The sequence below is a fragment of the Rhamphochromis longiceps genome, linkage group LG15 (assembly GCF_057381845.1).
Source record: "Rhamphochromis longiceps isolate RC_006_pf linkage group LG15, R_longiceps_female_GT1.1, whole genome shotgun sequence".
Taxonomy (NCBI): domain Eukaryota; kingdom Metazoa; phylum Chordata; class Actinopteri; order Cichliformes; family Cichlidae; genus Rhamphochromis; species Rhamphochromis longiceps.
The window spans coordinates 43,292,019-43,303,519 of record NC_140571.1 but is presented as its reverse complement, the minus strand read 5'-3'; the positions used below and the strand labels follow the sequence as shown (position 1 = coordinate 43,303,519).

At 39.8% G+C, this 11,501-nt stretch overlaps 1 protein-coding gene across 1 annotated transcript in view; it reads left to right on the top strand.

Moving 5' to 3' along the window:
• The first annotated feature begins 10,069 nt into the window (after positions 1-10,069).
• Positions 10,070-11,501, top strand: part of ptprfa (protein tyrosine phosphatase receptor type Fa) — a 376,185-nt gene continuing 374,753 nt past the window's right edge. Inside the window, exon 1 of the mRNA XM_085382126.1 lies at positions 10,070-10,346. The gene's annotated coding sequence lies outside the window, so the exon portion shown is untranslated. The remainder of the gene's footprint in view (positions 10,347-11,501) is intronic.

Here is an 11,501-nt window from a genome sequence, read left to right as displayed (position 1 = left end):
CCAGTTGTTTGCTAGTTTAGTTTAGTTTTTAGTTTTTTGAAAATCCTTAGTTTCAGTTTAGCTTTGATTAGTTTCAGTTATAGTTTTAGTCGTGTTTGCAATAATTAAGTGTAACAAAATCCCAGTTTCATCATATCAGTCATGCTCTTCTGCTCATCCTTGGGTATGTTGCTATTCCAGCTACCATACCCTGCACCCTGGACAGGTCGCCTGTCTGTCGCAGGGCTAACACGCAGAGACAGACAACTCACATTCCCACCTATGGGTTCTTTAAATAAATAAATAAATAAATAAATGAATAAATAAAGGCAGGTGAACAACCATTGATACCAGGCAACTATAAAATGTATATCTTGGCCCCAATGAGACTATTACAGTTTTTTACAGATGCTAGGACACATTTCTCAATACTTAGGTCACGTTTGCAAAACTCCTCACACAGTGAGCACAACAGAAGTCTATGTGGGCTAAACTGAGGACCAGTTATCATTGTTTTGGCACAAAATGCATTCAATGACTACATCTCTCAAATTTCATGAATTATCTTCTCACTCAGACACAACAACTGCCAAAAATCTTTGTACGTACAGGACATTTTGCATGTGCTTACATACTGTTTTCAAAACTGTTAAACTCATGGCCAAAACAATAACACAATGCAAAACTTGAAAAGAGCAAAATCCAACAGCAATATTTTATTGAAACATATTTTAAATCTAACAATGCAGTTTAACCAGCCACAGCTGATTCTCATTGTAGATGAACATCTGCACAGGTGTTACTCCTTCAATTTTTCAACTCCTTCAATTCTGGCAGCCAGAAGATTCTTTCCTAGGTGTGTTGCCCTAGATGACATAAGATGTGATGTGGATGAGAACCTGTGGCCAAATGGAGAAGACCGAGTAGATTAGCATTACTATTGTATGTGTATCAGTGGATGGTGTGTATACAAATTCTTGTATTTTGGGATTACTTAGTGCAAAAAAATAAAAATACATAAACAAATATTAACGAATTCTGCATGATGTCTGATTCATTCCAGTAACATATATTGAAATTATAAACAGAGATGTGTCCTTGTTTTACACAAGGAAACACTGTGTAATGCTACATGTTGTTAGTGTTTTTTAGGTCATTGTTTTGTGGGTGACAAAGTGTGTTTGTCGGCTGTCAACCTTTGCTAGTGTTCTGGAAGAATGAGTTTATTTGAGACCTGAATGAAGTGTTTTGGTAGTTGTAGTGCATTTTGAATGTGAAATGAACTGCTTTGCCAAGCTGACGGTCAGTTAGGAGGATTGTGTGAAGAGTTTTGCAAAAGTGACCTAAGTATTGAGAAATGTGTCCTAGCGTCTGTAAAAAACTGTAACTCTTGCAGCACCGGGTGTTCCTAATTTTGGTTCAAGTGAATTGATAAACTTTTTGAAGGCAACTGACTCACACAGTTGTGTAGATGTCCCAGTCCTGTTGTCTCGGGATGCATCACGCTGCCTTGCCTGGGGTTAGCTTCTGTTTCTGGGGATGAGGTTTGAGTGCGCTCCCTTACCTTCTCAAGGTAAGCTAGGTTAGCCTTCTTGTGTGAGCTTTTCAAGTGCATTTTAAGGTTTGTGGGATTTTTTCCCCTTTAGAAATGTCCCTCATAATTTGTCTCTTTCCACTACAAGACACTTGCTTTATCCAAAGCACAGTCATATTCAAAGTAATCCCAAATTGGACTCTGGCGCTTTCTCCCGACTTTTCCTGACATGATTCTGCGCGTGGACGGAGCAGCAACACAGACGACTCGACTAACGTGCTGCCACCTGCTGGCATAATGACACACAGCAAGAAAAAATCTGGAAACTAAACTTCATCTTCACCCTCGACTATTGTAGGACACGCACACATCAATGAAAACTAAACACATTTTTGCTATAAATTCAGTTAATTTTAGTTAGTTTTGTGAGCACTCATTACAGTTTTAGTTAGTTTTCCTTTTTTTGTTTTTATTTTTATTTCCGTTAATGAAAATGTTTTTCGCTTCTAGTTTTCGTTATTTCGTTAGTTTTCGTTAACGATAACAACCTTGGTAAAGACTGTGTCTGTATATGGACTGTGAGCTATGAAAACAACAAGAATATACTTCAAAAATAATAGCATTGTAATTTTTGGCATTTTGCTGAAGCTGCTGACTTCTCTGAGGCATCCTTTGATTTGATGCACTATGGGAGGAATACTGGACACTGACAATTAGTGCTTCTGCATGAAAGAGCAACAAAATAAAAATAAGGAGGCACAAGGGTGCCGTGACTACAGCACTGTTAATCAGGAGACTGTGTTTGTGTCCAATCTGCACACTTTGTCTCTTGCATTGGGTTTGAGCACCAAAACTGCTTTGTTAGGTTTATCAGTCATGATTAGGGTTCAAATTTTGCCATTCACATTTTTATTTATGTCTAAATGTCACGCCAGGGGGAGCCGGCCATGTGTCCATGCGTAAGTAGTCGGGAGTGAGACTGGATTCATCACTGGCTGGTTCCTTCAATAGTAGATGTCAAGTAGAGTTATTGGAGATGAGGTCAGCAATCTATAATCCACCATCACTTATACCGTCTGCTTTGAATTGAAAACAGCTCAAAAGGTAATTAGTCTAGATGACATATTGACAAGGTGTAAACTGTAAATGTCCTTGATCGCATCACTGGAGTTGAATATCCATCAATAGCATCATGCTGTTGGTACTAGAGACAAGAAAAGAACTAAATAACCTGATGAACTCTCACTCAATGTGCTAGACTCCTCCCGTGTGAAGTATGGGATGAGGTTCCCTGTTTAAGAGAGATTTAAACTTTAAGCCCCTCTGTCTGTAGCCACAGGGAAATGTGAGGTTACTGCTGAGGATCGATGAGTCCTCTGCCTCAGTCAGGGCACAGTGGGAATATCAACCACCAAGTCCAATTTGCTGTACAAAGGCTTTGTTACAGGAGGATACTGCAGACTCTGTCATCAGTCCTGTTTTCAGCGTTCACCGCTGGACCGAGTGTGGTGAGAGAGAGGGACGTTTTTATTCCAGTATAACTTTCTGTCTACAGCCAATAATCCAACTCTCACTGCCACTGTGATTTGGATTTTCATCGACTGATTCAGCGAAAGTAACAAATAGTCCACACAAGACAATTACTTCAGTAACATTTATGAAAACAAACAAGGAGTAGCAATGAAACGGTTTCAGTAATGCAGCGAGTGGATGAGTCAGTGCTGTAAAAAGAGTGGATGGATGTGGTTAAATAGACAAATTCTTCAGCGCCTCTGTTTTTACCCTCTGTTACGATGAACCAGAGCATCATTTGTTAAACATTAGAAGATAACAAACAATCCAGCAGTTCACAGTGACACGTTATCAGACTGTTCACAATGAGCCTCACTGACAACTGAAGCAGATCAATATACAATCACAGGTGCCGTTTCCAGTTTATAAACCCACAGGTGAACTCATTAAAATCTGCTTGTTGCTTCCTTCTGAGACCCACTTTGCAACACGGTGTTCAAACAGGTGCGTTTTAAACAAAGACGACTGGCTCCATCCCAAAGTAAAAGTAGATGATCGCATTGTTTACAGCAGAGGCTCCTTTTGGACGTTGCCTTTCTCGTTTGGATTATCATTAATTCATTTGACTACAGACACACTGAAAACTGAAACTGAAGATTGTATGCAGTAGTTAAAGTAGATGCTATGTGCCGACAACATTTCATTTAAACGCTCTGACTTAATATATTCTTCGTTTTTAAATTGCAACCATGGAAATGAATGAATCGTACAGTGGTTTCCATGTTTGTGCAGCTTTCATCCTCACAGTAAGAAGGCTGGGATAACGTATTGAAGTCATTTATGACAGACTGGTGTCATCATCCATCCACACATGATTAAGCAGTATAGTGTAAATGCAGTCACCTTCTCTGAGCAGTGCGGTTCTTCAGACTCCTTTTGAATTGGCTTTTACAGCTTTTCTTGACCTCCTGACATTTTCCATCAGGGTCAAGAAAATTTGATGTGAAAAAGACATGAGAGGAAATGAATACTGACTTTGACCTCAGCTAGAGTGAAGCCACAGGCCAGCTCTTACCCAGGCCCAACTGAGCTGCATTAGTGTTTGACACTCCCTTGTCAGCCCATTGCTCTCCAACACTGGATCGAACTGACTACAAGGAAGTGGGCGGGGCATCACATTGCCCTTTTTTGGCCCCACTTATTATTACATATGGGCGTGGCTCCTGTGATGTCGTGCACTGGTTCCTCAAGTAATGTTTGAAGCATTGAAATGAGCATTGCTGCTCTGACATAGGATTGGATGAGCAAAGTTCGGATACTCTGGTGTGTAAGTTTCATTAGATAACCACTTAGTATGAACACAATCTTCAAAATGGTCTTAATGGTTATTCAGTATGAGTGACTTAGCCCATAAACTCATCAAAGTGTCCACAGAGGTCAAGTCAAAAGCTTTTTTCCCTTTGTAGGATATCTCAACCCGTTCTCACTCCCAAAGCGTAACATTTTACGCTAGGTGACAAATCGTCACCATATTACGTTTTCGGCTACCCACCACGTTCCTAAATGACGACCTCGGAAAAAGAGGAAATATGAGAACCGTCTGGACTGAACCTACACATGTTCGCTCTTCTTCTTCAAATCGCTTAGAAACACGCTATTTAACATCATTAAAGTCCTGGTTAAGGTCAGGAATAAGGTTGTGGTCAGGGCTAGGGATAAGGTTAGGTTTAGGGCTGGAATACAGGGCTGGAACGTCTACTACTGCGGGAGCGTCATTGCACTGGATTCCAGCCATAACCCGCCGCGTACCATAAGAACGCCGAAGGTCTCCTTTCGCGTTCCTCAGGAACGCCGTGGGACGTGACAAAACGTCCACATGTTACGCCTCGGGAGTGAGAACGCTCTGGATATCTATAGGACCAGAAGTCTGTAACCAAACAAATCACCCCCTGGTGGATATTATAAAGAATGCAGATTTGAGATACTTATGCATCACCGTCACTTTTCAGACCCAGAAGCTATGTCCATCTCTTTTACTATCTCTGCTTTTGCACATACCTGTTGCCACAAATCGTTATTTTATTTCTAAATCTGTCTTCCAAAGAGAATAGAAATGACGGACACGTCTTTTGGATCTGAAGCCGACCTGGAAGTGCCTCAAAAACCTTTTGTTTTTACCAGCCAGCAGGCTCATCACAACTTGTTAGTCAATGAGTGTGTAGCTGCAGAGGCTTATCCACCGCTCATTTGGTCCTGACAATGCTCAGAGAATGCTAACATTACCTCAACAACCACTTGGTGATGTTACTGCAGCAATGTCAATCTTTTGTGCTGTGGATCAGAACCATAATAAAAATGTAGAGCAATGAATATTACACAAAGTCGTTGCTCTCTAAGGTAGGTGCCACGTGCCTCTGACTGTCTGTAGCTCAGCTGAAAATGTGCGTGACAGCTGATTCTTTCAATTATTTCTGAGAATTAACAAGATGCAACAAGACTCGCTGACAACGGCAGGTTTGGTTACAAGGGAGGAGAGTTTCCATTATTGATAATGCAAATGTAAAAATTAAAGGCCTTAACTGACACTTGTTGTTCATGTCAATAAATCATGTGGCTTGTGATTAACACTCCGGTGTGTGTACGTTTCAGATTCCTCTTTTCTGTCTTTGTGATGCTGTGCTTTGAAAGAGACAGAGCGTGTTTAAATGTCCATATTGTTGAAATGCTTTCAAAGCAATTATTATTGTTATTACCATTTACAACACAAGATTGAGTAACGTAAGACTACAATACATGTGGCACAACAGGAAACACAGGAAAAAGCTTCTTCATAAATAAATGCATTTAAAAAATCTTTATCTCGTGTTGTCCTGTCATTCATTGACAATTTCAAAAGATTTGGATGCAGAATGGAATAATTTCCAAATTTCAAAACCCCAAATTTTACAATTCTGTGTTCACAGCAGAACGTAGAAAACATCAAATGTAAGATGAGCTTGAATGTGTTCAGTCGCCGCTGTGAGGAGTCTTTCTCTTGATGGACAAAAAGGCTCCTGTAGCGCTGAGTTGATTGATGCAACTTTTCACTTTTGCAAAACTGATGTGATTCACACTGATTTAAACTGACTGGAGAATGAACATTCATGTGTAACTCTAGCTCATTCCACATGTTTATATTTGCAATTTGCTGAATTTACCCGTTGTATTCACACAATTTAAATATATAAATTTTTTTAAACTGCAGATTTCCCCTTAATTTAAAAGCCGTCCCCATCCACCTCACGCTCAGCCGATCCTGCTTCCGACTACAAAACTCTTGAAAATACAAACTTTAGCTTCAGATCAATCAGACTTCTTCCAGTAAAGTGTCAGTTTGTGCAGGATTTTCCTTGAAGATGTGCTGCCAGTGTTTCGCACTGCTGACTCACACTGTGGTTCAATCCCTGTTCAGCTTTGTGGTTGACACATAAGCTCCTGGTAACATGGATTTGGTATGAAGTTGGCTGATTGGACAAAACTTCTTCCTTTCACAAGGCTATCTATCAAAATCTGTCCCCTTTTACCCTTCACTGCTCCCAAATCAACACAATTACTGGCGCTAACTCCTAGAATTAGCTCTTAAAGTCACACATCAGTCTGTTTTTGGGAGGACTTTTTGGTTTGTGGTTAAAAAAAGTATAAACTTTCAAGAGTGAAGAGAAATCATATGAAGTTGTGACACTGAGCATAAAGGCTACATGTTTGAAAGGTAACAAAACCGGTGCATGTAGAGTTAGAGAGAAGTGCAGCACTTTGATCCTGTTGTTTTAACTATCACATCGCTGATGTGCTCATACATGAAAGTGTGATCTTACACAAAGCTTCTCAAACTTTGTCTGGCATGCACATTGCAGAAGTGGGGGGAAATAGGCTAACACCCCACATTTTTTACAAAGTACAAAATAAACTGGATTTTTGTGACATGAAGATCAGCACGACTGTGCTATTTTATTTTCTCTGGATTCGTTTAAATTACAATAGTTTCACTCTTTGATAAAAGATGTAAAGAGGTCGGGTTTCTCAGGGATCCTCATCTTTCTGCCACAGTCCTCGTCGTGTCCATTTACAACACTGCAGAGCCATGAAACACTCAATCCACATTTGCCTTCATTAGACGAAGAAATATAGTGAAAGAAAAGAATGACATGCAAGAGGTCCAGCCTGCAACACTATTAACACTAATTCCAGTTTTACCTGTAGAGTATGACACCTGCCAGTCAGGTCCCAACAAAGGAAGAGCTATTGTCATGATGCTGATGTGGTAAGACCACATGTGGACCCAAAGGACCTGAAAGCTGCTGGTCCTTCACCAGGTGTGACCCAGGTTAGATAGATTTTCAACTGTATGTTTGCAGGACTTTCACCTCCTTCCTGCGTGCGCTGTGATTTCTCAACACTGAATGTTTTATATTCACTGTTACAGAGACTAGTGTGTAGAATTAGAAAGAGGCGGGATCTTAGGTAGTCTTTCTTCACCTTGTATGAAACTGGCCAGTCACAGTTGATGATAATTCTCTAAATTAGCTACGGCTACACTGATACTGGATTCTCTTCTTCTGCGCTGATCTGTGGAGAACCTCGTTGCTCCAGATGAGGCTCTGTTACATTGTCACTTTATCTATTCGTCATGTTGTATATTCAGAACCTATAATATACTCATACCACAGTCATGCTGACAATAACCAGCTATACTGATCCAGGCAGCTCTAATTCCCTTCTTCACTGTAAGATTCAAAATCCTTCAGCTAGAACAAAATAAAAAAATAAGGCAGCCAGGTTTCCACCACAGTCACTGCCCTTTGTCATATAAAATCTTAATCTGTGGTTTAAAAAAATGTGGACCACCACCATTTGTTTTGGACTAAACATTAGCATTTGTCTTGATGGTTTTGGGGCAAAGAATTAACCAGCGAGCAGAAAAAATAGCTCCAAAATGAGAGCTGAACCAGAGCAGCAACGTTTCTGATGCTGCTTTGCTATCTCTCCCACCTACGTCCTTGTTAGATTTTCTAGCAAGCTAAAGTTTGTGTTCAAGAAATATTTTCTACCAACTTTTTATTGATTAAGATGAAACACACAAAAAATAAAAAGCTTTAAGCCTCGACTCTGATGCCAGACCTCTTTTACATCCACCTCTTGTCCCGTTGAGCTAATTAGCTTCATAAGTTAAAAAGCAGCATTCCTAAGTTTATGTTGTGGATAAACTGAATCAGAATCAGACGTGTTCAGTTTAATTTTATTTATATATTTCCATTTCACAACAGTCACCTCAAGGTGCTTTATATTTTAAGGTAAAAGGAAATCCCAACAATCACACAACATTGGAGCAAAAGATGATGCTTTAAGTTCACCATGTCACAAATGAATTACACTTGAAATGTAACAAACTGTTAGTGGCGTAAAGACATTTTACTTATATATTTTATTTATTGATTTATTGATTAGCATTCAAATATCTCAGTGAATACAGCATAAAGATCTACCACAAAGCATGAAAGCACGAGACAAGGCTAATTAAAAGGTATTGGCTGAAGCATATATGCTTATTACGCCAACTCTTTTAACAAAAGGTCTTTTAGCATGCAGCTCATGTACACAGGGCTCGAAGCAAAGAGTGAAACAAACAAACAAACAAACAAACAAACAAACAAACAAACAAACAAACAAACAAACAAACAAACAAACAAACAAACAAACAAACAAACAAACAAACAAAAAACTTTCCAGCTTAGATAAGTAACTACATTAAATTAAATGTCATTTCAGAACATAATAAAACATAACGTAATCAAAGCAAAACAAGAGTTTCAGTATTATTATTTTGCCCTTTTCATTCTTGATGTATGCTCACAGCGCAACCACGTGCTGACCATTTTAGTTAAAAAAGACAAACAAACAAACAAAAAGCACAAATGCATTGAATTCCTTCTTTGCAACATCAGCCTGTCTGCGGTGCTCTGCTATTGAACTGCAGCCATTTATGACCAGAGAGACGATGTCAGGGTTTCAACCATGTTTGCTGGGTGTGTAGCGAAGACATTATAGTACTAAGTTATCAGCTTATGTTAGCAAAAATGATCAGCAAGATGCAGCTAAACTATAAGCAGTATTGTGCAGACCACATATGCAGTAGTCATGACTGTATTTGAAGCTATTTTTATTTTTGTATGATTTTATATGGAATATGGCTGAAGTAAACTAAAGCCTAAAATACTTAGTCAGCCATTTGTTTAATACTAATTTAACATTATAAAATTCACATATAAAACTATGAATTGTAATTTTAAATGGTTTAAAAGCAGGTAGAATAGCACATGTAGGCAAGTATAGAGTTAGATGAGGCGAAGCCACCGAGAAGTTTAAAATATATTTGCATAATAAATAAATAAATTGCATAAAATAAATATTTGGCATGATTAAATTTGGGTATCACTGGTAATTGGCCAAAGTTAAAAAGGTAAGTTGTACAAAATAAGTAAAAATATTCAAAATAAATGTTTGTACCACAGTTTTTCGTCCCGCTGTGTTTCCTCGGTGAAATGTCTCATTATCGCTTTCAGTGCCAGAACTGTAGGAAATCCTTTTCTCTATAGATGGCACCTCTGCACTGTCACAGGCTGCAGCAGGTCGATGGTGTGGTGTTAATTACTGCCGGGACCTCCTCTGGAGCAGGTAGCTTATCGCTCATGGGCTCCGACGGGGGAGCTGTCAGGGGGCAGCGTTTTCAGTGCGGGAATCGAACCAAAGACACAGCCTGGTTTTGTGTTTTAAAGTGTGTGTAAACGAAATTTCTATAGAAATAAATGTCATTATGAGCGGGATGATTAATACGATTCAAGAGGAGCCTGTCAGTGTGTAAATAAACTAGGACGTCTTTGACAGCCTCCACCCAAGAGCCTATAATGTTACCGGAAACAGCCGAACACAGCCGACGCCTCCCGAGGATGTGTGTGTGGACAAAGTGTTAGGGATGCTGCTCTTTCAGAGCGCGGCTACCGCGGACGGTCAGGGAGCAGACCGCTGGCTTACCGGGAACACTAACCAACGCTGAGGCGGGGGAAGCTCCACGCACGGCGGCAGCTGAGCGGAGGATTTACCTGACGCTCCTCACGGTGCATTTACGGACCTTTTTCTTATCCACCTCGGGGAATTAGACCAAGTGTTGTGGGACTGGAGGAATTCCAAGACTCTTCGCTAACTGTCTGTAATCTCGGGACCCCCGTGCATTCATTTCTTCAACATCTTCTCCGAAATGCAAACGTCTAGGAAACCCTAGAATATGGTGAGTTTAAAGGTCTTTTCCCTTTTAAAACTGCTTTTTCGTGGAAAGTGTCACAAATGGAAGAAATGCAGCGCTGTGTGGTGACAGCTGTTAGAGAGGAGCGTCCTGCAGAATGGACACACTGAAGGCGAGAACGAATTTTGTATTCACACAAGTCCGTCAACTCTCACTCACACCTAACAATGCAGTCTGCACAGAGGGAGCACAACAACACCCAAACTATGTTTTTTAAATCTATAAGAAGCATATAGAAATCATCTTTAAATGAAACAACAAAGCCTGCCTCCAAAATCTCAATTGAATCATTTAATGTAAATGTGAGAATTATATAAATGTAGCTATCATATGTCATATGCAGGTACAGTATGAATACTGAATTACAGTCATCTTTTTTTTTTTTTTTTTACCATTTATTTGTAAATGATATACGCATTATATATGATTTGTATATTATGCTTTTCTGCTAGATGATCATATTGCTGCTACAGTTGTGAAAGTGTTGCCCACATTTATGGGAATATTTGCGCTGTCACGAAGACTGTCACAGTAGTTTTTCCCCTATGGTGCGCTGTTATTTTTGGAATCAGGGTTTTTTGTAATGCAGTTTGATGGGAGCATCTCTCCGTACAGGCATATAATGGCACAGTTGTTCTGCGCACTGAAAATCTTTGCAAGTCAGGGCACTGCTCCCTGTCCTTTTGTGTAAGATGTCATTTCTGCAGCAATGTGCAGCACCCTCATTAATCGGTCATTATTAAGTTACCTTATTAGTTTCATTAATTGCAGACTCACAAGTCTTTCTGTTTAGACTTTGTCTTGGTGACATTAATTAAAATGTACAGTTTAATGCGTTTTGCACGATTATGATAAATGCACGTGTGAGACTAGAGCGACCTGCGGACTTGTTAACGGAACATTTTAGTGTGAAACGGTTAAATGTGCCAAAGCATTACGTGAGTGGGCTTTCTGAAAATAATACAGGCCTAGTTCGTGCACAAGTCTTTCTGTATTCTACTCTACACGTAAATTCAGTCTCGGCTCTGTTGTGGCGTCTGTGTGGCAGCCCGCGTGTCCGCTTGCTTATCCTCGCACGGCTTCATACTCAGCCTTCATTCTTCTGGCAGTTTCCTAAAACAAGAATAGCGAACTGTCCTG